Here is a 26,601-nt window from a genome sequence, read left to right on the forward strand (position 1 = left end):
AAGCATATTGCTGTCTCTTATACACATCTAGATGTGTATAAGAGACAGGTATATGAATAAGGTTGGGTACCTTATTCTGGTAACACTATTGGATGCGACCTACTTTGTTGTTGTTACAAAGAGTTGTAAAGTGCTACAAACGAAGTGATCCTAATTCGTTCATGTTGGAACATGAGGAGTGGGGTGTGCTTGTGCAAAAGTATTTGTTCAAGATCGGACCACGAAATTAGTCACTCTTACTTTATAATGTTGTTTATTATTTAATACTGACTATTTCAAAGAGATGACCTAGGTAACTTGACCTTAATCCTGAGTTAACTATGAACTCCTGTTTATTTGGAATTATCCTTAGATTTGCATAGGTGAGTGTTGGCTCAATAGTGCCGGCTCAATAACCTCCCATTTCAGAGGTAAGACTGGATAGATAGTGGGGGACATAGGGCGCAAGACGAAATTCACTTCTACTCGCTTTTAGGGATAGTAGAGAGATCGTTCCCTTAAGTGCCTATTCTAGGTCTTGAACAAGGGTCCCCGCCCTCTCAATAGCCCAAGAGGGACTCGGTTTTGTTGATTGGATAAAAAAACAATTGTTCATTAGGGGATCAGTGGGGATTTAAGGAACAAGAGGTAATTTTGGGGGTAAAACAGAGACCCAGCCGCTATTACGAACAACTTGTGAAAGGTTGACTTACTAATCATGGTTAGATCGAGTGGACATAATATATCTACAGTGAGAGGAGTTCAACTATGGGCTTTAGTGGAGTGACCCATTAGTTAACGAATGGGGGTTAGTTCAGTCTAATGAGTTTAGCTGATTAATCTCGGNCCCATTAGTTAACGAATGGGGGTTAGTTCAGTCTAATGAGTTTAGCTGATTAATCTCGGATCGTTGGAGCCCATGATCTGTAGGTCCACGAGGTCCCCCTATTAGCTTGAAAATGGATTAGCTCTAGAGTAGCATGACAAGTTAATTCGAAATGTTCGAATTAGAGTGAAACAGAATTGGAGGATTTATATTTAAATATATGAAGATGGATTTGTGTAAAATTAATTTAATATTGGATATTAAATTAATTAGAATTATTTAAATTGTTTAAATAATTATTTATTAATTTTATTAGAAAATTAATTTATGAAATTAATTAGTAAAATCAATAAATTTTGATTTTAGAAATCAAAAGTAATTTTAAAATCAAATTAGATTTTGGAAATAGAAAATTACACATAAGGAAAAATGAGATTTTTCAACTTCATCTTCAAGTAGCTCACAAACAACCCACCATCTTCAAGCTACATTTACTCCAAGAATGAGTTGCATCTCTTGTGGTAAATCTCTTTGTATGATGGTCTGCAATATATTGAAGAGATTGAAGTAAAGTTGAAGTAATGCAACCGGTAGAATTTTAGTTGAAAATTGTGTGAAGAGGGTGTTCTTCCTTTGGGTTGCTGCTGTGAGCATTCTCCAAGTTCCCTTTGATTCTAGCTTATTTTGAGTCCCACAACTCAATCTAGAGCACCAAGAGAATAGTAGAGAATATCTTGTGGTGGTTTGTACAAAGAATTGGAGGAATTTGCAGCTGGAAATTGAGATTTCAAAGGTTCTTCAAAGGTATGTCTTGAAACCCATTAAATTCTACTTGAGCATGCTTTCGTTTCTGCCAAAATTAATCAATTAGAGTGCTTATCGATCCTCGTCGCTTCCATTGTGTGCTGGTACATTCCAACAATATAGTACAGATTACAACCTATATTTTGAATTGTGTTCCATTCAAGAGTGTTTCTAAAACACATTTGAAATTATGGATTGGTCGTAAAGGTAGTTTACGCCCTTTAAGGATTTGGGATTGCCCTGCACACGTGCTTGAGGCTAATCTTAAGAAAAAGGAACCTTGTTCAAAACTATGCCTATTTGTAGGCTACCTCCAAAGGAACAAGAGGTGGTTACTTCTACATTCCTAAAGATAATAAAGTGTTTGTGTCGACAAATGTAACATTTTTAGAAGAGGACAGCATCAGAGAGCACAAACTATACAGTAAGATAGTATTGAATGAACTTTCCAGCAAAACTACTGAACTTTCAACAAGAGTTGTTGATGTTAGTTCATGTAGTAGATTCCATCTACCTCAATCGTTGAGGGAACCTCGACGTAGTGGGAGAGTTGTGAACCCGTCTGTTCGTTATATGGGTTTAACAAAAACCCTAACTGTCACACCCCCTCCCAGATTACCCTTTTAATTCGGAAGAGAATGTGACGACAGTAGTTACCAACCCTTCTGTGGCACATACTACCTAACCTACATTCTTAACCTGCTTAGAAAACCCTAGAAATCATATACTGTTGGGGTTGATGCCCTAAATTCTCATTAGGTTCTGTAGTTTGTAAACACCTGTATTGAACAAACACTTATGATGAAATAATATGAGATATTTTCTTCACTGTTGTCTATGAGACATGGGATGTTTTAATTGCTTTATCACAAACCAATAAACTAAAATCCCTGGTTGTCGTTGTAACTTAAGCATGTATGTAGAGACATACAGGTGGATCATGCCTTAAGTGATAACCAAAATGATCTGTAGTATATAGATATATGAGGGAAACCTTATCCTGGTGATACTACGGATGTGGCCCACTTTGTAGATAGTTACAAGTGTTGTGATTGTTGGGGTTGATGTCCTAAAGTCTCATGTCCTATAGTTTCTAAATAGTTTGTACGAATACTGGTGTTGTTAATATATGATATTTACTTCACATCTTGTATTTTTGCTCAGTTGCTTGTTTTATTTACTTTACCATAAACCAATAAACATAAAATCATTGGTTATCTGTATGTGACTCAAGCATGTATGTGGTGACATACAAGTGGATCTTGTCTTGAGTGATGACCAAAATGGTTTGTAGTATATGGAATATAGGAGGAAACACTTATCCTGGTAACACTACGGACGCGACCCACTTTGTGAAATGGTCACAATTGTTGTGACTTTTCACAGATAGTCTGATCCTGATCATTTGTGTTGGGGACATGCGAGCGGGGGCATCCTATACAAATAGTTTGTATAAGACCTAGCCACGAAGTGTTAACGTCTTGTTATATAACACAATTCATGACAGAGACTTCACTTCACTAGGATGACCATAGGTAACATGACCTCAATCCTTAGTGAGTTGGGAACTCCTACCATTGATGGCGGACTTTTGATTTGTATGGGTGCGAGTGGCTAGGTCGCCGATTCAAACCTACCATTTTGAGGATTTGTCTAATTTGGGAGCTGGGAACTCAGCTACACAAGATGAAATTTACTTCTTTCCCGAGACAGGGGTAAGTAGATAGATAGCTCCCTTAAGGGCTGATTTTGGGGCTTGAACGATGTGGCGCCACACACATTCTCTTGGCTTGAGAGGTGTTCACACATAGTTGGACTATGTTGTATTGTTCATTAGAGGAATCAGTGGTACTTAAGGAGTGAGATGTAACTACAGGGGCTGTCTCTTATACACATCTAGATGTGTATAAGAGACAGGGGGTAAGTAGATAGATAGCTCCCTTAAGGGCTGATTTTGGGGCTTGAACGATGTGGCGCCACACACATTCTCTTGGCTAGAGAGGTGTTCACACATAGTTGGACTATGTTGTATTGTTCATTAGAGGAATCAGCGGTATTTAAAGAGTGAGATGTAACTACAGGGGTAAAACGGTAATTTGGCCCAGCTGTACTTACAAGTATCTGTGAATGGTCATCTTACTCATGATTGGTTATATCCGATGAACACAGAAATATATCTGTGGTAAGAAGAGTTCAGCTGTTGGTCTTTAGTGGAATGCCTGATAGGTAACAGATGGTGAATCTCGTAGCTAAAGAGTTTCGTCAGCTATTCATGGACCGTTGGAGCTTCGAGCCACAGGTCCATTAGGTCCCCTAGGTAGCTTGGATAAAGTCGAGAACCAGTGTGTGGGTTAATTTGAAATGTTCCAATTAACAAGAGGAACTTCGATGATATATGATATAATTGGACTGGTTGACTATATATGATAGAATTGGCTAAATGTATGAGATACATTATTTTGGAGGAAATTAGATATAAATATGATTTATATCCAAGTAGAGGAGAAAATACTATAGTAGATATGTGATATCAAACTATAGGTTAAAAATATAATATGATTATATTTATTAATATTTTAGTTGGTTAATTATATGATAATTAACCTAAAAATCACATTTGGACGTGGGTTAGTGGGAATGCGTAAGTTATTATAACTGATGAAATAAAAATGAAATTGTTTCATTTTGAATCGTTCGTTCAATTCCCCGTCCGAAAAGAAAAACAGAAATCGCGCTAGTGAAAGCTAATCGATCGCTTAAGAATTTCGAGAGCCTATAAGATAGTCACTCTCCGCCTAAGTGATCGTCTACCTCACGCCTAAACGATCGCACACTAGTTCCTACACGATCGGATAGCTTCTTTAAACGATTGTATAGTATGCCGATTTTGCTAAACGATCGTATACTATTTCCTAAACGATCGTTTAGTAAAACCTACACGATGGTATAGTTTCTCCTAAACGATAAGCATTTTGCTATACGATAGCGCTTTTTTCCCTCCCACTTGCTTATCGCCTACACGATCTGGTCTTCCTTCTTTCTTTACCGAATTCACCAAAGACCACGCTTTGGGTTCTCACTCCGAGAATACCTGGGTCTCTTTTCTGGTGATGTCGTCCCCGCGGCGTTCGTGTTTGTGCTGCTGTAGTTGACGATTCTGCTGGGTGTTGGAAGATCGCATGGAGGTTTCCGCTACATTAAGTTTCGAAGTGTGAAGACTGTCTTCAACTGGTATGGCAACTCATTCCCTTGTTATTTTTCTTGTTCATAGCATGCCAATAATTACTGTTTGTTTCCATAACTGTGTGTTTGAATGTATATTGTTGTATTTCGGTCACTGTGAAATTGGAGTGATTCGAACGCACTCATGGAACTCTTTGGTAAGAGATCCTTCAGTGACATGCTACAGACGGTCTGATCCTGATCATTCATGTGGAGACATGTGAGCAATGGTGTCCTATACAAAGGAGTTTGTATAAGACCGAACCACGAAGTGTTTAGTCTCGTTATATAACGTTGTTTACGAAAAAGACTTCACTTCACTAGGATGACCATAGGTAACATGACCTTAATCCTGAGTGAGTTGAGAACTTTTGCCTTTGAGGGTAGTCCTTTGATTTGCATGGGTGCAACTGGCCAGACTGCCTACTCAAATCTACCACTTTAAAGATTCGCCTGATCAGGGAATTGGGCACTCAACTATACAAGATGGAATTCAATCCTTCCCTGAAGCAGGGGTAAGTAGATAGATTGCTCCCTTAAGGGCTGATTCCAGGGCTTGAAAGATGTGGCATCACACACCTTCTCATGGCCCAAGAGGTGTCCACTCATAGTAGGACTATGATGTATTGTTCATTAGAGGAATCAGTGGTAGTTAAGGAGTTAGATGTAACTATAGGGGCAAAATGGTAGATTGGTCGAGTTGTATTTACGAGCATCTGTGAAGGGTTATCGTACTGTTGACTGGTTATATTTGATGGACACAGAAATACATATATGGTGAGAAGAGTGTAGCTGTCGGTCTTTAGTGGAGTGCCCGACAGTTAACGGATGGTGGATCTCGTGACTAAAGAGTTTAGTCAGCTATTCATGTACCGTTGGAGCTTCAAACTACAGGTTCATAAGGTCCCCTTGGTAGCTCAATGGGATTCAAGTTGATAATCAGTTTTTGGGTCAGGTTTAAGTGTTCAAATTGATAAAAGAGAGTTTGATTATATATTATATGATTTAACTAGTTCAATTATATATGATATAGTTGACATGATATATGAGATACATTAATTGGGGGAATTTGATGTAAATATGATTTATATCAAGTAAAGGAGAAAAAGACTATGGTTTAAATGTTGCATATGATGTGATAGTAAAACTATAGGTAATAAATATAATATGATAAGTTAGTTATTATATTTATTTATAATTAAAAAAATTATGAGATAATTGTTGGTGGTTTCTCCTTAACCATGCGTGAAAGTGGGAGGTTTTATTTAGTTTTCATAACTGAAGGATAAAATGAAAAATGTTTTCATTTTGGAAGAGAATCATTGTATCGCTTGATTTGAGTACAATGCCCATTGTTTAGCTCACGAGAGACTATACAACAGTTCAAAGTGTTTGTCTAAATGATCGTGTACATGTACATTTGTTTAAACGATCGTATACATGCGCATTTTACTAGGTCAAGTTATCTAGGTCATCGCTTCGAAATAGTCAGTCTTAAATAGTAAATAACGTTATAAAGTAAGTGTGACTGCTTTCGTGGTTCGATTTTGTACAAACCCATTGCACAGGACGCTCACTCCTTATGTCATAACATGTACAAATTAAGATCACATCGTCTGAAGCACTTTACAACTCCTTGTAATAACTAAAGAGTGGGCCGCATCCATAGTGTTACCAGAATAAGGCACCCAATCTTATTCATATACTATAGATCATTTTGACTATTTACTCAAACCTGATCCACTTTTATGTCTCCACATAAAGTTCAAGTACTCATGTTATAGTCAAGGGTCTTTTTGTTTATTGGATTTCTAAAACGAAAATGAGCTATTCAATAACAATTTATTGAATTTTTAGAATCAGTTTTTATTGTTTACAATCCACGAGTTTTAGGACATAAAACCCAACAAGGACAAAAGTCACCGTAGGGTCCCTTCACTGAAATGAGACATTCTCAACTATTAGACAAAAACAACTCTTGTAATTGAATCTAATAGTCACCATTGTTCGATCTAAAATTTGTTAACATCCTTAATAATTCTTTGAAAGTGTAACCCTTCATTTTTGGTCCTAGAGTTCCACCCTAATGAGCCAACCTTATGGAAAAGCCAATTAGGACAAGAGACTAAAGCAATCCTATCCATTTCTGGAGATCGAATAAAGAGTTGTGCAAAACTTCCATCCTTTAGGGGGACACCCACGATGTCACGATGCGATGCACAAAAACTTTATCAAACCTAATGAGAGAGACCGAGGGATATGTTGTCACATGTCCCACTTCTACTTACTATGAACATTCTCTCCATTCACCTTGGTATTGACCTACCTAAATGCCACCCGAAGGAGGACATCCATGGTGCCTTGAGGCCGAGGATAGATCTCACGGTGTGAACTTTTAAGGAGAAATGTGTAGAGGTGAAAGTGAAGTATCATATACCCCATTTACCTTTCACTGAATGTTCTACCTAGGGTACATTAACTTAGAAAATCCGGCTACTAGTTTTATCTAATTGATTTGTTTAATTTGCTAAAAAACAACACTTGCTTTTGATGATTAAACAACTTTGATTCAAGTCTTATTAAATTCTTTAATAGACTTTCATCAAATTTAAATGCATGTAATAAATCTATCTAATTCACCTTTTCAGGTAGGTTCCTAGGTAGGGGTGCGACGTATCCATCGACTTAAATACCCCAGCCTAGCCAGAACCAACCTTAGACAAAAGGTCTCTTATAGTTAATTTGTTACATATTTAATCTTTTATTAAGAATCAATTTAATCCTATTAAACCAATTCAAAAGATTAAACTTAGATTTCTAATCTTATTAGAAATGTGATCTTAGGTCTATATCAATCAAATTTTAAAACACTTTTAAAAAATGATTAAAACCTATGGTTTGCATGCAATTCTTTATTATTGATTTTAATTCTGATTTCATTTATTATAACACTTATAAAAGATGAAACAATTAAAATCAACTAACATTACTAGCTAGACAAATATAAGTTATTTATAACAATTATAAATTAACCTAAGGAAGTGTCATGCTTCATGAAATGTTCGTCCATTACTAATATATAACTTTTATATAAATAAGTAATGAATTAAACTATAGCATACACTTCATATATTCATTCAACCTTATATTATAATATTTATAATATAAATGATGCATGGATATGCTATAATGCATGTAAACATATATTATAACTCTTATATTATATGATGCATGAGCATGCTTAATGTAATTTAAATCAATGCATACTAATATATTATAACACTATAATATAAAATTATGCATGAAAACGAATGCATAACCTATGGTGAGTTTTTAAAACTATATGACATACATTATGGCATATATAATAAACATACATCATATACATATTTAAATAAAGTTGATGGACCGGGATAGTAAATCTCAAAACCGAAAAAATAAACCAAGCCAAACTATTACAAAAGAGGAGTCCATCGTTAGAACAAGTGAACTGGGTCTTGAACCGCTCGCCTTGAATCCTTGTAGCTTGATCGTGTAGCAAATCTCCTGATCGTCAAGACACGAGCATCGAGTATAAACGATCATGTAACAACGATCGCAATAGCTTTGGACTATGCGATGAGCATGAAAGTCCCAGTGATCGTGCAACGTGTTTCGAGTAGTGCATACCATGCGATCTGTGTAGCTAAAGACTATGCGATGAGCATGATAGTCTACACGATCGAGTAGCGTGGCTGAGTATTGTATACTATGCGATCGTATAGCTACTGACTATACGACGAACATGATAGTCTACACGATCATTTAGCATGCAAGCCATGCATCGAGTATCAAATACCGCTCGAACGTTTACCCCTCGAGCGCCTACGCGATCATGCAGCCAACGCAACATGATCGAGTAGACAACTCTACACAATTGCGTAGCATTAGCTATGCGATCATTTAGTAGATGCTACACAATTGTGCAAAAAACTCTACATGAACGCATAACAAAATCTAAACGATTATTTAGCTCCAGCTACATGATGCGTTAACTGTTTCGTCTTCTCCATCGAAACGCACTGCAACCTTTGCGTCTGAAGCTTCACGAGTGACTCAAAACTAAAACGAATACAGACTCGATTACAAGAATAATGCCCAAAAACGCAGGGGCCCTTACAAATTAACTTTTGTAATGTAAACAGAAAGCCAAAACAGAGACAACTATCCCGTAAACATACATCAACAGCCATCCATATACATTTAACGATTATGCGTAATGAAAAACTTAAAAACCCACCAAAATTGTAAACAATTTCAATACAGAAATAGAATTTGGAATCAGAACTACAACCTGGCTCTGATAACAATTGAAAACATGATTTACAAAATCCACGAGTGGAAGCGGATCGTCCAAATTCCATTTTGATTGAAAACTCAAGTTTACAGTCATCAAACATACAGATTATGCATCTTAATAAAAATTACAACATGCTTTTAAACTACAAAAAAAGTTAAGATATTATACCTTTGAAGAACACAAGTAAATCTCTCATACTATCACAAACTCCTCAAACAGTCACGAACTCCTCAAACAAATAGCAATAGAACTTGAACCAAAAGTGATGAAGACACTACCACTTGGTATCCTTAATATTCTTAGGGTGAGAACCCAAGAGTGGTGGACTCTGACTATTTTGGTTAGAAGGGAGTTTGTGAGATTGGAGGAGGAAGATGATAGAAGAAGAAACAACACTATCGCATAGAGATTTCTTCTCAATCGTGTAGACAAAAGCTCTATCGTATAGGCTCTCAATCTATCGCATAGATCACTCACTAATCGTGTGTCTCTCTTCTGGAATAATAAAATCATATTTTATTTATTCCATTTTGCCATAAAAAAAACCAACTAACCTCCCACTAAGGTGGTTAGAGAGAGAAAAAGAGATTAATTATCCAAATAATTAATAATATAAATAAATATGATAACCAACTTATCATATTATATTTATAATCTATAGTTTTAATATTGCATCATGTACAATATAAACTATAGTTCTTTTTCTCTATTTTATGACATTTAATATAAATCATATTTATATTAAATTTAACAACTATAACTATCATTCATAGAAAATATATTTGAATCACATTCAAGAAGTGCCACTAAGGAAATCTACTAGAGAGAGAAGAAATGCAATTTCAGATGATTATATTGTATTTCTTCAAGAAAATTAGGATGATGTGGGCATAGTGGAAGATGATGCAATCAACTTCCAACAAGCTCTACAAAGTTCTAACTCTCAAATGTGGATAAATGCTATGGAAAATAAAATAAAATACATGAAAGACAATGATATTTAGGAACTTGTCGAATTGCCATCAGGAGTGAAACTCATAGGTTGTAAATGGATATTTAAAACTAAAAGAGATTCACATGAAAATATTGAAAGATATAAGGCTCGTCTTGTTGCAAAGGGTTTTACTCAAAAGAAGGCATTGATTACAAAGAGACTTCTCTTCGGTTTCATCAAAAGACTCTTTCAGCATAATCATGGACTAGTAGCTCATTTTGATTTAGAGTTACAACAGATGGATGTAAAAAACTACACTTCTCAACGGGAACATTGATGAGACGATTTATATAGTGCAACAAGAAAATTTTGTGTCTAGTAATTCAAAGTCTATGGTGTGCAAATTGAAGAAATCTATCTACGGTCTCAAGCAAGCCTCTCGTTAATGGTATAAAAAGTTCTATAAAGTCATAACCTCCTTTGGTTTTGAGGTGAATATAGTGGAAGATTGTGTATATCACAAGTTTAATGGAAGTAAATCAATCTTTCTGATGTTATATGTTTATAACATACTCGTAGAAAATAATGTGTAGGTTTATTACATAACACTAAGAGATTTCTCAAAAGAAATTTTGAGATGAAGGATCTTGATGATGCTTCTTTTATATAGGAATTGAAATACTGTGAGATCGTTCTCAAGGTATTTTGAGATTGTTATAAAAGAACTACATTGAAAAGATTTTAAATAGATTTGGCATGAAAGATTGTGCACCAGAAGATACTCTGGTTGCTAAAGGTAATAAATTTCATTTAGGTCAATGCCCTAAGACCACACTCAAGACTAAGGAGATACAGAAGGCTCCCTATGCATAAATTATTGGAAGTCTAATGTACACTCAAGTGTGTATACATTGTGTTCATAATTGGAGTGTTAGGCAAATATTTGATCAACTCAAGGATGGATCATTGAAAAGTAGCCAAATGAGTTTTTAGGTATTTACAGAGAATAAAAGATTATATGCTCATTATTGGAGATCAAAAGTTTTAGAGATCATTGGGTATTTTGATTTCGACTATGCAGGATGCCAAGACACTTTGTGATCCACTTCAGGCTAATTGAACTAGTATAATTTATCACATTGGATTATTTTATTAGATTGGGCCTTTTTATGTGTTCTAATTAATTAAGGCCATAGATTTCTAATTGAGTATGGACTTAATGCGTAGAAGCCCATTCCTAGTTAATTAGGGTTTAATGGGAACCCTAATTGAATTAGTATATAAAGAGACCTTAGACTATGATCCCCAATATACCAAAATAATAAGCAATCAATCTTTTTTTAATCTCTTCTAGATAAAGATCCCACTTAGGGCATTCGGAGTTTTAGTTAGGAAGACAATAGCCATTTAGAACCATTATCAAGTTAGTATCAATTTGGAGTCATTATCAAATCGTCAATGGAATCTGGTACGTTTATATTCTTGAAAATTTGGCATGAATGATCCTAGGGTTTATCTATTCAACATAGATATAAAGTAATTATGCTAATAGAAAGTTAATGTGAAAGAAAGCTTGTAGTTTAAAAAAAAAGGTGAATTATTTTGCTGGTGTTAGGCAAAGAAAAACATAGATAAAGCCACAGGCAACAAAGTTGATGTTTGGAAAATTTTTAAATGACACATTAAGTTTGCATTTGCAGGAAAGAAAAAAAAATAAATAAAGAGACAAGACGAAAAATAAGAAGGAGAGATTTACAACTCTGCCACTCAAAGAGTCAGGTTGAAGGAAGCTTAATTGAAGACCTGTATTAGTTAATACACATGTGTCTGTCAGAATAGGGACTAGTATTCTAGATGGGGCTTACTAAGTTGTAATATTCATGTATGAACAATGCTATGAAATCCTATATTGTAAATGAGTTCAGTTCTAAGTTAATTTGTTTAGTATATTGATGAAATGTGCGTATTCAGGGTTTGAGAAAATTTAACAGGTTAGGTAGGCAGTAAATGCCAGCAAGAGGGTTGGTAACTGCTGCAGTCACCATTCCATCCAAGTTAAGAGGGTAATCTAAAGCGGGGTGTGACATCAATGGTATCAAAAATTTCATAAAGTCATAACCTCCTTTGGTTTTGAGGTGAATATAGTGGAAGATTGTGTATATCACAAGTTTAGTGAAAGTAAATCAATCTTTTTGGTGTTATATGTTTATGACATACTCATAGCAAGTAATGGTGTAGGTTTATTGCATAACACTAAGATATTTCTCAAAAGAAATTTTGAGATGAAGGATCTTGGTGATGCTTCTTTTGTGTTAGGAATTAAAATACTACGAGATTGTTCTTAAGGTATTTTGAGATTGTTACAAAAGAACTACATTGAAAAGATTTTAAGTAGATTTGGCATGAAAGATTGTGTACCAGGAGATACCTGGTTGATAAAGATGATAAATTTCATTTAGATCAATGACCCAAGACCACACTCGAGACTAAGGAGATACAGAAGGTTCCCTATGCATCAGTTTTTGGAAGTTGTGTGTACGCGTTCAGATATTGCGTTCATAATTGGAGTGTTAGGCAGATATTTGAGCAACCCGAGGATGGATCATTGGAAAGTAGCCAAATGGGTTTTGAGGTACTTACAAAGAACAAAAGATTATATGTTCACTTATCGAAGATCAGAAGTTTTGGAGATCATTGGGTATTTTTATTTCACGCTATATCTTCATGTTGGCTGAAGGAGCTTTATCCTAGAAAAGTGTTAAACAAAAACTTATGGACCATGGTTGCGGAGCCTTATAGCATGTTATGAGGCATCCAATCATGGAATATGGTTGTGAAATTTTGTCCCTAGACTGTGGATAGTGGTATGAATAGAAGACCACTAAAATTATTTTGTGACAATAAGTTGGCAGTAATAAATTCGAACAACAATAGAAGCAATACAAAGTCAAAGCATGTAGAGATAAAGTTTCTGGTTGTTAAAGAAAGAGTTCAGAATGGTCAAATTTCAATAGAACATATAGGAACAAACTCTATGTTGGTAGATCCTTTGGCAAAAAGGTTTACCACCTAAAGTTTTTCATGGGCATGTTGCTCACATGGTTGTTAGTCACTATTATGATTCCATGGTTTAGTGGAAGTTCGTTATTAAGGATGTTATTTGACCTTAATTTGTTTATTTTCTATATAGAATAAAGTTGATGGTTTAAGTTTTATTATCTAAACATGTTTATCATGCATGCGGTTTTGCAAATGTGATTTAGCATAAAGTTTTAAGAATTATCTCACTAAGGAATTTGGACCAGTTGGAAACAGGCATGATCTAGATCACTTTGCATTTAGTTTCTATGTTATCCATCCATACTTGATCTATGTCATTGAATATATTAGAATTGGTGATGAAGGAAGGTTTAGTTACAAGGGTAATGACAAAAGCTGCCTTGATTCTTTGCTAAGACAAGAGATGGACCAGATTGAACTAAAGAGGAATTCAATTATTGAATTAACACGTTTATGCACGCTTAAGGTTTATGTGATTTAATTACATCAGGTACACACAAACATTACCCAAATGGAAGATTGTTAGATATATTTAAATAATAGTATGTTTAATTAAAGTATGGGCTATGTATGTGGATTAATAATCTATAACATTGGATTATTTTATTAGATTGGGTCCTATTATATGATCTAATTAATTAAGGCCCTAGATTTTTAAATGAGTATGGACTTAATGGGTAGAAGCTTATTTCTAGTTAATTAGGATTTAATGGAAACCCTAATTGAACTAATATATAAAGATACCTTAGGCTATGGTCCTTAATATACCAAAGTAATAAACAATCAATTTTTCTTGAATCTCATCTAGAAAAAGATCCCACTTGGGGTATTCGGAGTTTTGGTTGAGGAAGATAATAGCTATTTAGAACCATTATCAATTCGGAGTCAATTTGGAGTCATTATCAAATCGTCAATGGAATCCGGTACGTATATATTCTTGAAAATTTGACATGAATGATCCTAAGGTTTATCTATTCAACATACATATAAAGTAATTATGCTAACAAAAAGTTAATGTGAAAGAAAGCTTGTAGTTCCAAAAAAAAAAAAAAGGTGAATTTTTTTGCTAGTGTTTGGCAAAGAAAAACATGGATGAAGCCATAGGCAACAAAGTTGAAGTTTGGAAAATTTTTAAATGACACATTAAGTTTGCATCTGCAGAAAAGAAAAATAAAAAAGAAAAAGACAGGACGAAAAATAAGGAGGAGAGATTTAAAGTGAAGATGAGAGGAGTGTTAGGGTTGATGCCCTAAATCTCGTGGTCTTGTAGTTTGTAAAATTGTATTTGTACAAACATATTGTTAATTTAATAAAATAAGTTATTTTATTTGACATTTAGTTGCATTAAACATGTATGTGGAGACATACAAGTAGATCATGTTTAAGTAATAACCTGAACGGTCAGTAGTAGATGGATAAGGCTAGGTACCTTTGGTGACACTATAGATACGACCCACTTTGTAGTTGTTACGATTATTGTAAAGTGCTATAAATGATCTGATCTTGATCATTCGTGTGGAGGCATTTGAGCGGGGGTATTCTATACAAAGAGTTTGTATAAGATCGAACCACAAAATGAATAGTCTCACTTTATAACACCGTTGCCAAAAGAGACTTACATTTTACCAAGATGACCATAGGTGACTTGACCTTAATCCTGAATGAGTTGTGAACTTCTATCTATGAGGGCGGTCCTTTGATCTACATTGGTGAGAGTGGCCAAATTTATCGACTCAAAAGGCCTACCATTTTGGGGATTCGTCTGATTGGAGAGTCAAGAACATAGCTATACAAGAAGGAATTCACTCATTCCCGTTATTAGGGTAAGTAGACAAATTACTCCTTTAAGGGCTGATTCCAAGTTTTGAACAATGTGATGTCACACTCTCTCTTGACCCGAGAATGGTTAAGTTATAGTTGGACTATGACTAATTGTTCATTAGATGGACCAGTGAGACTTAAGGAGTTAGATGTAACTATAGGAGTAAAATGATAATTTTGACTAGGGTTATACATGAGTTGGGTTGGGTTGGGTTGAGGAGATTTTTCAGACCAACCAAAAAATTTGGGTTGGTCAGATTGTCCACATGAATGACTCGAATAAGGTTTCCAACCCAACCCAACCTAACCCTTAAAATTCAGGTTGGGGTGGGTTGGGTTGGGTTGGGTTGTCGAATTATTTATTTATTTTTCTTTTTTAATTACATTTTTATTAACTTAAAATACTTTAAATTGTGTACAACACATACTAATAATTAAAATTTCATAAAACTCAAATGTTAAATATCAAAATCCAAACTAATAATATTAGAAATTCAGATAGGGTTGAGCTAACCCAAAATTTTAGAAGTGTAACTGGAACCCAACTCAACCTAAATAAACATAAAAAATTTAACCTAACCCAACCCAAAATTAAAACTAACCCAAACCAACCTTTACAATTTGGGTTGGGTAGTCCGGATTGTTTAGGTTGTTGAGTCATTTGAACACCCTTAATTTTGATCAACTTATACTTACAAGCAATTTAAGGAAGGTCAACACACTGTTGATTGGTATATCCAATGGACACCTAAATATATTTATAGTGTGAAGTGTGCAGTCAGTTTTTAATGGAGAGACCGACAGTTACTGAAGACTGATTAATTTAATTAAGAGTTTAATTAATTAATCAAATATTATTGGATCTTTAGACTATAAGTCCATAAGGTTCCTTTGTTAGCTCAATAAGGATTAATGAGAATTAAATTAATTTTGGATTAGTTTGAATTGTTCAAGTTAATTAAATGGAATAAATTGTATAAGACACAATTAATATAATATATATAATATATTATAATATAAAGTTTTAATGAGAGAAACAAATATTTGAATATGATTCAAATGTTAATTATATGAATATGATTCATATAAAAAACTATAGGTTAAAATTAATTTGAATATGATTCATACTAATACTATAAGTTATGTGAGAGAGTAATAAAGTATGGGTTAAACTATATAGGATATAATGTAAACCATAGATATATGTTATAACATATTAGTTCAATAGATATATGGTAAATTAGTTAATATATATATATATATATATATATAATATTAAAATTCAGTTTTGAATTTTTGGAAATAAAAAGGGTAGGGAGTTATTTTGATAACTCCCCTCAACTCCCATTTTCTCTCATTTACATGAAACATAGAGGGGAGTTTTTAAGTGTGCAGTTTTCATCGTCTTCATTATCCATCCTTCTTCCATTCAATTTCTTTGTGAAAACTCTCCATTCACCAAGTTTAAGCAAAGAAGCCTACACCTCTCTGTTGATTCTCACCTTGAGAATAATGAGGAAGATTTTTGTGGTGGTGCCCCCATTGGTGTTGCTGCTATATAGTTTCGTTCGTGTTGTTGAGAAGGAGATCGATTCATGATCTTGGTTATGAAGAGGAAAAACAAAGAAATGTTCTTCAAGGGTATGTTATCATTTTCCTTTTTTCCACTTTAATTTCACAATAGAAGCATGCTTAAGATTCAATTTTTTTATTCATATTTCCACCACTCTGTATTTTAAGTTTAATAAAATAAAATCAAGACACAACGCATTCAATTTCTTCCGCATTGAGGAATTTAAATCCCTTCAAGTGGTATCAGACCTAGGTTTGTGTCTCTTATTTTGTTTTCTAACATGAATTAAAAGTTTTTTGGTGGGCATTACTGATGCATTATGAATATATGTTGGATTTGACACTTGGATGTTTCAAAAAATTGGCTTAGTTTATTGCTTTATTCCATTCGAGTTGTAAAGGTCCAGTGTATTTTTGGGCATTTTATTCCTGCAATTCTGTAAAAGTCCATGTAGCTCGTGTGGGATCCCAACTTCAATTTGGAGAAATTTGGAGTAAGAATGGAGCAAATTGGATGAAGAATCGAAGTAGAGGAAGCATTCTTCCTTCGAACGTAACACATAGTATAATTATGTTGTGCATTACGTTGTAAGGTAGAATGCCCAACGTAGTTACGTTTAGCACTAGGGTTGTGGCGCTGATGCGAAGCATAGTGATGTTGCATGAAGCATAAGGCTACGCTTCGACAACTTAAAAGCCAATGTGACGACACTGGTACAGAGTGTTGTTATGCTCCGAACACATTTGCATGTGCATCAGGTGCTTCCAATTCATGGGATCAAGTTTGGTTGGCAGTTCTTCAAAGCAGATTTTGTTTTTATTAATTATTAATTTGTAATTATTACTTTATCTATTTGTTTTTTTTATTAATTAAATTAATATAAGGGTTATATTAATTTAATTAATGTTGAGGATGTCAATTTTTGGTCCAATGTTGCTTTTATTATTTTGTACATGTGATGTATAATTTATTTAATTATATAGTGTATTGTATGTCATATAGTATAAAACTTCCACCGTAAGATAAACATTATTTCATATATCATTTTAATATAAGTGTTACATTATAAAGTTGCATGATTTAATTAAGCATGCTTATGCATCATATTTAATATAATCGTTATATTATACGAATGCATGCATTAATAACATGTCTATGTATCATATTATATCATAATTGTGGATGATGGATGTATGTTATGTATTTTTCATTACTTTATAACATAATTGTTATGTTACGTGATGAAAATGGAAATGCATGAAGCATAACACTACTTTAGAAAAATATAATTATTATATTCTTAAGTATGTCATTAGATGCATGTATAGATTTTAATTATTTCATTAATTTTCATAAGTGTTATAAGTTAATGAAATTGGAACTAAAATCTATAATCAACAGTTACATGCAAACATAGGTTAAATTAATTTTAAATGGTTTAAAATTTATTATACCTAGACCTATGTTAATACTATTTCTAATGAGATTAGAAATAGATTTAATTTTTTAATTCACCTTAGGATTAACTTGGATTAAATAAAAGATTAAATTTATAACATAATTGTCTATCAAGTACCTTTGTTTAAGGAAAGTTTTGTATAGGCTGGGGTATTTAAGCTGAGAAAATAGAACACCCTTATCTGAAAACCAACCTAGAAGGTGAATTAGACAATTATATTATAAATATGCATTGAAAGATTAATGTTTATTAAAATGTTTAATAAACAAGAAGCATTATTTTTTACTATCTAATATAAGTATTATATTGGGCAAATTTAACAATCACTTAGTAAAATTGATTAGTCGGATTTTTCTAAGTTAATGAACCCTAAGTTTAAAACACTCACTAGGAGGAAAATGATGTATATGATATGTCAATTTTCTTTCACGTTTTTCCCTAAATAATCCACATCGTGAGATCTATGCTTGGCCTTGAGGTACCTTTACTTGTGTTCCCTACTGATGGTGTTTGCATATGTCAGTAACAAGGTGAATATTATGTATGCCTTGAGTTGTTGCTTTGATTATGTGTTAAGTTCTGGATAATTATAAACTGCCAATCAAGTTTAATAGAAGCAAAGTGAAGGAACTCGTTTTACAAGGAGATCCTTGAGCGGAAGCAGATCGTCCAAATTCCATTTTTATTGAAAACATAAATTATAGTAAACATACAAGATATGCATTCATAGCAAATTACAACATGCTTTTTACAAGAAAAAATGGTTCGAGGGATATCACCTTTGAAGAACCTTTCTTCACATAATTCCCTTGAATGGTCAGGAGCCTCGAACTCAACAACTTCTTGAAGACCTTCTTCAAGAACTTCATGAACAAAACAAAGAGGACACTACCAAAATGAGCCTTTGGTATTCTCACTGTGAGAACCCAAGAGTGGTGGGCTCTGACTATTTTGGTTTGGTGGAAGAAGATTGAGAGAATACATAACGTTTCTGTGAAAAAACTCAATCGTACAGATAACTCTTCAATTGTGTAAATGTTTCTTTAGAAGAAAAAGAAAACTAATTTTTTTTTAATTCTTTTTTGCCACAAAACCAATTAACCACTCACTAAGGTGGTTTGAGAGAACATAGAAATTTATTATTCAAAATAATAAAATAATAAAATAATATAAATAAAAATGATAACTAACTTATCATATTATATTTATATTAAACTATATGTTATATCAAATATAACACATAACCTATAGTTTTAATATTGTATCATATACAATATAAACTATAGTTTCTTTTCTCTATTTTATGGCATTTAATATAAATCATATTTATATTAAGTTTAACAACTATGAATCACATTCATAGAAAAAAATATCTGAATCTCATTCAAACATTTATTTCCTCCAATTAAACTATAATGTATCAAATACATTATAACAATTATATTATATATGATTAAATTCCCTCTTATTAATTTGAACAATTCAAATTAACCCAAAAATTGGTTCTCAACTAAATCCTTTTAAGCTATCAAAGGAACCTTATGGACCTGTAACTTGAAGCTCCAACGATATATGAATAATTAATTAAACTCTTTAATTATATTATCCACTATCCGTTAACTGTCTGGCACTTCACTAAAGACCGACAACTGCACTCTTCGTATTACAGATATATTTCTGTGTCTATTGGATATAACCAATCAATCGTACGATGACCCTTCACAAATTGCTCGTAAGTGCAGTTAGGCGTAATTACCATTTTGCCCCTGTAGTTACATTTAACTCCTCAAGTACCACTGATCTCTCTAATGAACAATAGATCATAGTCCTACTATGACTAAACCTCTCTCGGGCTAGGAGAGAGTGTGGCATTACATTGTTCAAGACCCGAAATCAACCTTTAAAGGAGCTATTATCTACTTACCCTTACTTCAGGGAAGGAGTGAATTCCATCTTGTGTAGTTTTGTTCCTAGCTCCCCAATCAGACGAATCCCCAAAATGGTAGGCCTGTTGAGTCGACCATCTGGCTACTCTCACCCATACAAATTAAAGGATAACCCTCATAGGCAGGAGTTCACAACTCACTCAGGATTAAGGTTATGTTACCTATGGTCATCCTAGTGAAATGTAAGTCTCTATTATGAACGGTGATATAATGAGACTAAACATTCGTGGGCCGATCTTATACAAACTCCTTTGAATAAAATATCCCTGCTCGCATGTTTAATACATGAATGACTGAGATCAGATCGTTTGTAGCACTTTACAACAATTGTAATACCTACAAAGTGGGTCATACCCGTACTATCATCAGGACAAGGTACCCAACCTTATCCATATGCTCTAGACCATTTAGGTTATCACTTAAACATGATATACATGTATGTCTCCACATACATGTTTAAGTTACAACGATAACCTTGAATGCTAGTTTATTGGTTTGTGGTTAATGCAACTCAAATATCACATATTTTATAGACAAAATGAATAAAATATCATATACTTTATTAATCACATAAGGGTTTGTTCATACTATGTTTATAAACTATAGGACCCTAGGGCATCAACCACAACACCAAGGACGTAGGTTTACAGGAGTATGTTGGGTAGTAGTTGTCATAAGAGGGTTGGCAACTGCTAACTTCACATATCTTCTCAAATTAAGAGGGTAATCTGGGAAAGGGTGTGACACACTGACTCTGATTTTCAAACTAATAGAAATTCTAGGAAAACCACTTCAGAAAGCTATATGGTTTAGAAATTTTTTTACTAATCTGGAAGTTGTTCCAGACATGTCAAAGCCCATTACTCTTTATTGTGATAATAGTGGTACTGCGACAAATTCTAGAGAGCCTAGAAACCACAAGTGTGAAAAATACATAGAGCGCAAGTATTATCTCATTTGGGAAAATGTGCATAGGGGATGTAATCGTCACAAAGATCGCTTCAGAGCACAATATTGCTTCTAATCCAAGTTAGACGTTCATTGAAATTCTTATCATTTAATTCTACAAATTTAATTCACAATTGGATTAAGCACGCAACTATTTACTTAATCTAGATTAAACTAGTCTATACAAAGGCGGGCAACTAGCATAACCTAGTCAAGAAAGTATCCTAATCAATGATTAAGGTAAGATAGCCCTAACCCTAATCTATCTACATTCTTCTACCTCTATTGGGTCCTTAGTGGTCATATAGAAGAGAAAACACGCGCATTAAGTTCTAGGATTCAACTTCGTTGATTAATTGTTAAGATAGATTGCTCAATTTACCGAATTTTCTCCAAGTCTAGAAATTAGGGCGTCCTAGGTTAGTCATTTATTGAACACACAATTACTATTATCTCTTGGAGATCTTGGCTAGACATTCTGTCGAACACATTAAAAGCAACGTATTCATCCATGAGTGAATGTGACAATACCATGCATCTAAGCTAAACATGCTCAAGATATAAATCATTCAACATGCTTCAAGAATTAAAATCAAATTCAAGAATACTCAAATTTAGATTTCTAATGATAAAGAAAAGTAGAAATCTCAAAAGAATTTGCAAGAACTCTTGAATTAGAAACAAGATTCAATTATTTTTTCAAACCCATAGAAAAATTCATGAAGAATTACAAGTTGTTGATGAAGGATTCATAATCAATAAGCACTTAAACTACACTTAATTTGAGTTTTAAACATACTATTCATGAGATTTTCATAAGAGAGTTTGAACAAGATAACACATTTGTAGTTCTCTTCACGATTTCAGTAGAATCTCCACAAGTTTGAGCTAAATTCTTCAGATAGATAATCAACAAGATCTTCTTCACTATGCTCAAGAAGGAATGTGTGGTAGAAACACTTTAAACAAGCTGAATTGAGCATGAACTCGAGAGAGGGTAGTAGGGTTTTTAGTTTTGCAGCAGCTTGGATAAAAATCTCAGAATTCTCTCTCAATTCCATGCATGAAGCTTCATTATATAGACAGATTTCATGCATTAGAATATGGTTCCATGTAGGCTAGTTCCTACTTAGAAGTAATTGAAGATCTAATGGTGAATTTGGGTGATAAACCACCCAAAAGATGTTAGTGGATTTTTCCAAATTTTGGAAAAAAACCACTAACTCTAATAAATTTTAGTGATGTTGATTTTTCTTTTAAATAAAATTATTTTATTTAAAAATTTGGTTTTATATAATTAATTTAAAAAAAACTAATTTCAATCTTTAAATTAATTTAATATCTTAATATTAAATTAATAAAACATCAATTCCACCAATATGATTCAATCAATATTTAAATCATAATTTAAATATTAACTGATTCTCCAATCTTGTTTTAATTGCAACTAAATTAAACGTTTTAATTGTATCGTATACAATCAATTGAAAACCCTAACATCGAATTTGAACATTTCAAATTTATAACCCTAAATTCAAAATTCATCCAATCAATACTCAATTTATTATACCAATTTATGAGCTAGTAGAGGGACCTATTGGACCTACATATCATGAGCTCCAATGATTTCTAATCAATTGGTTAACTCTTTAAACCGAATTAATTACTTTTCGCTAACCATCAAGACACACCACTATAGCTCGATAGTTGCACTCTCCTCACTGTAGAGTATTTCTATCCATGTTAACTAAAATCAGTAAGTCGATCCTTCACAGGTCTTCCGTATTTATAGTTGGGTCAAAATTATCATTTTACCCCTGTAAATACATCTTGTTCTTTAAGCTCCCACTGACCCTCTAATGAACAACTGATTCATAATACCACTTATGAATCATGTCCCTCTCTATCATGAGAGGGCAAGAACCCTATTGTTCAAGACCAGGAATCAACATTTAAGAGTACAACCTATCTGCTAACCCTAAAACGGGTAGGAGTGAGTTCCATCTCGCAAGGCTGTGTCCCTAGATATCTATCCGGTCTTATCCCTAAAATGGAAGGCTTATTGAGCAGTGTTGTTGGACTACTCTCACCTATGTAGATCAAAGGACAATCCCGAATAAACAGGAATTCACAGCTGGCTCAAGATTAAGATTGAGTTATCCTAGGTTACTTTAGTATGAAATAGTCAGTTTTAACAGTAAACGGTCGTTATAAAGAAAAGTGACTATTTCGAAGTCCAGTCTTTATGCAAACTCATTTCATATAATGCCCCCACTTACATATTTCTACGTGAATGATCTGTGGATCACATCATTTGTATTACCTATATAAAATGGGCCGCATCCAATAGTGTTACCAGGATGAGATACCCAATTTCATCCATATACTTATAGATCATTTAGGCTATATACTACTAACTTGATCATGTTTATGTCACTACATAGAGTTAAAGTATTCATACTATATCCATGGATGTGTTTGTTGGATTTTCATAATAGAATGCAATATCAACAACTTTATCGAATAAGACACTCAATAATATTTTATTGATAAATATAATGTTTAACACAAAACTTACAAACTGCGAGTTTCAGGAAATTTTCACTAATCTTCCACTTGGACAAAAACTCCAGTGAGAATAAATATACAAATATATACAATGTTGAGAAACATAGGGGGAAAATATAATAAACTAGGGCATCTATAATACCATATATATTCTCCCACTTGCCCAAGATTATGTTGCTCATAGTCCTAGTCCAACCAGGTGGCCCTCGAACGATTTAGCCGAAAGGGCCTTAGTAAATGGATCAACAAGGTTGTCTTTAGAGGCTATCTTCATGACGATCACATCTCCTTGGTGTACTATCTCTCTTATGAGATGGTAATTTCTTTCAATATGTTTTCCACGTTTGTGACTCTTTGGTTCTTTGGAGTTGGCAATGACACAACTATTGTCACAATATAATGTGATGGGTAGGTGCATATCTTGAACCACTTCCAAGTTAACCAAGAATTTGCGTAGCCATATTGCTTCTTTAGTGGCTTCACATGCAGCTACCTATTCTGTTTCCATCGTGGAGTCAGCGATACAACTCTGTTTAATGTTTCTCTAAACTATAGCTCCTCCATTGAAAGTGAAAACTGATCCTGAAGTAGATTTCCTCGAATTTACATTAGTCTGAAAATCAGAATCAATGTATCCAGTAAGAATCAAATCCTTAGGTCCATACACAAGCACATAGTCCCTTGTTCTCCTTAGATACTTGAGGATGTTTTTTACAGCAGTCTAATGACTGTGACTTGGATTGAATTGGAACCTGCTGACAATTCCAACTACAAAGCATATGTCAGGACATGTATATCACATTGCATACATCAAACTCCCAACTACAAATGCATATAGAATTCTTTTCATTTCTCAACATCTTGAGGTGTTGTAGGACACTGTTCCTTTGACAAATGAATTCTATGTCTAAAAGATAATATACCTTTTTTGGAATTTAGCATATTATATCTTGACAACATCTTGGCAATATAAGATGCTTGAGATAGTGTTAGGGTTCTATTCTTTCAATTTCAAAAAATTTGTATCCCTAGAACATATTGAGCATCACCCAAATCTTTCATTTGGAACTGTATTGCTAACCACTTTTTTAAATCAGCAAGGAAGCTTGTCTCATTCCCAATGAGCAAGATATCATCAACATAAAGCACTAAGAATGCTACAGTTTTGTTGACTATTTTCTTGTATACACAAGGTTCATCAACATTCTGTTCAAAGCCATAAGATTTGATCGCAGTATCAAATCCTATATTCCAGGATTTTGAAGCTTTCTTTAACCCATAAATGGATCGTTTAAACTTACAGACTTTCTGTTCCTATCCGTGTTCGATGAACCCTTCTAGATGAGACATAAAAATATTTTCATCAAGATGTCCGTTTAAAAAAGTTGTATTGACATCCATTTTCCATATTTGATAGTCATAATATGTGGTAATGGATAGAAGTATTCTAATAGATTTTATCATAGCAATTGAGAAAAGATTTTTTCGTAATCAACCCCTTCTCTTTGGGTAAAACCTTTTGCCACAAGTCTGGCTTTGTAGGTTTGCACCTTACCAGTTTGGTCTCATTTTCTTTTGTAAATTCATTTTCAACCCATAGATTTAACCCCATGTAGTTGATCTACAAGTTTCCAGATAGAATTGAAGAACATTGACTCCATTTCAACGTCCATGACTTTTATCTAATGTTCCCTATCAACATATTTCATTGCCTTTTTAAAGGTTAATGGATCCTCTAAACCATCATCATGTATGATGTTTTGAGTTTCTGTTAAACCCATATAGCGTTCAAGTTGTTGAATAACCCTCCCACTACGTCGAGACATACTCAATTCTTGAGAAGGACGTGACGAGGCAACAATAGTTGTTGATGGACCAACTTGATCAACAACTCTTGTTGATTTTTCTGTAGTATCTTTGGTCATTTCTTATAATATTAGTTTACTGCGAGGTTGATGATTTTTAACATGATCTTCTTCCAAGAATGTAGCATTTTTCAATACAAACACTTTATCTTCTTGAGGATCATAAAATAGTCCTCCTTTTGTTTCTTTTGGGTATCCCACAAAGAAGCATAACTTCGAACATGTTTCCAGTTTCTTAGGATTTTATACCAACACGTGTGTTGGACAACCTTAGATATGGAAATGACGTAAACTACTTTTGCGTCCTTTCCATAACTCATGCAGTGTTTCTGAAACACTTTTTGAAGGAACGATGTTCAGAATATATACTGCAGTTTGTACTACATACCCCTAAAAGGATTGAGATAACTAAGCGTAACTCATCATTGATCGGACCATGTTTAACAAGGTTCGATTTTTCCTTTCTGCAACACTATTTTGTTGTGGTGTTCCAAGTGCTGTGAGCTGGGATTGAATTTTATGATCTATCAGATAGTGATGGAACTATAAATCCATCTACTCACCACCTCGATCAGATCAAACTGTTTTAATTCTTTTACTAAAAAGTTTTTCTATCTCGGTCTTAAATCCTTTGAACTTTTCAAGAGTTTCAGACTTGTGACTTATTAAGTAAATGTAGCCATATCTAGAGTAATCATCAATAAAACTGACAATATACTGATACCTTCCTCGTGCTTTTACATTCATCGGACCACATAGGTTTGAATGTATAAGTTTGAGAAGTTCTTTGGCACGAAGACCTTTTTCAGAAAAAATATATTTTCATCATTTTTTCCTCAAGACATGATTCACATGGAGGTAAAGAACTATCTTCTAATTGACTTAGATGACTGTTTTTAACCAATCTCTCAATCCTGTTGAGATTAATGTGACCAAGTCTGAGGTACCAAAGATAGATGTTAGGAGATATTTTTCGTCTTTTATTTTGAGTCTCAACCGTTTTAAACATCTCTATATTAAAAATGGCCTTTACTTCAGTTGGTTTTAATATGTACAAGTTATTTTCAAGTCTTGCAGAACAAATATGAACACCTCTTGAAAAAAATAAACACTTCATTAGATTCAAAAGACATCCTGTACATATTTGCTAGCATACAAGAAATGGAGATTAAGTTTCTTTTCATCTTAGGTACATAATATACATTTCTAAGTAAGATGAAAGATTCTCTAAAAAATAGCTTGACATCTCCCACTGCA

Source organism: Benincasa hispida, chromosome 2, assembly GCF_009727055.1.
Source record: "Benincasa hispida cultivar B227 chromosome 2, ASM972705v1, whole genome shotgun sequence".
NCBI lineage: Eukaryota > Viridiplantae > Streptophyta > Magnoliopsida > Cucurbitales > Cucurbitaceae > Benincasa > Benincasa hispida.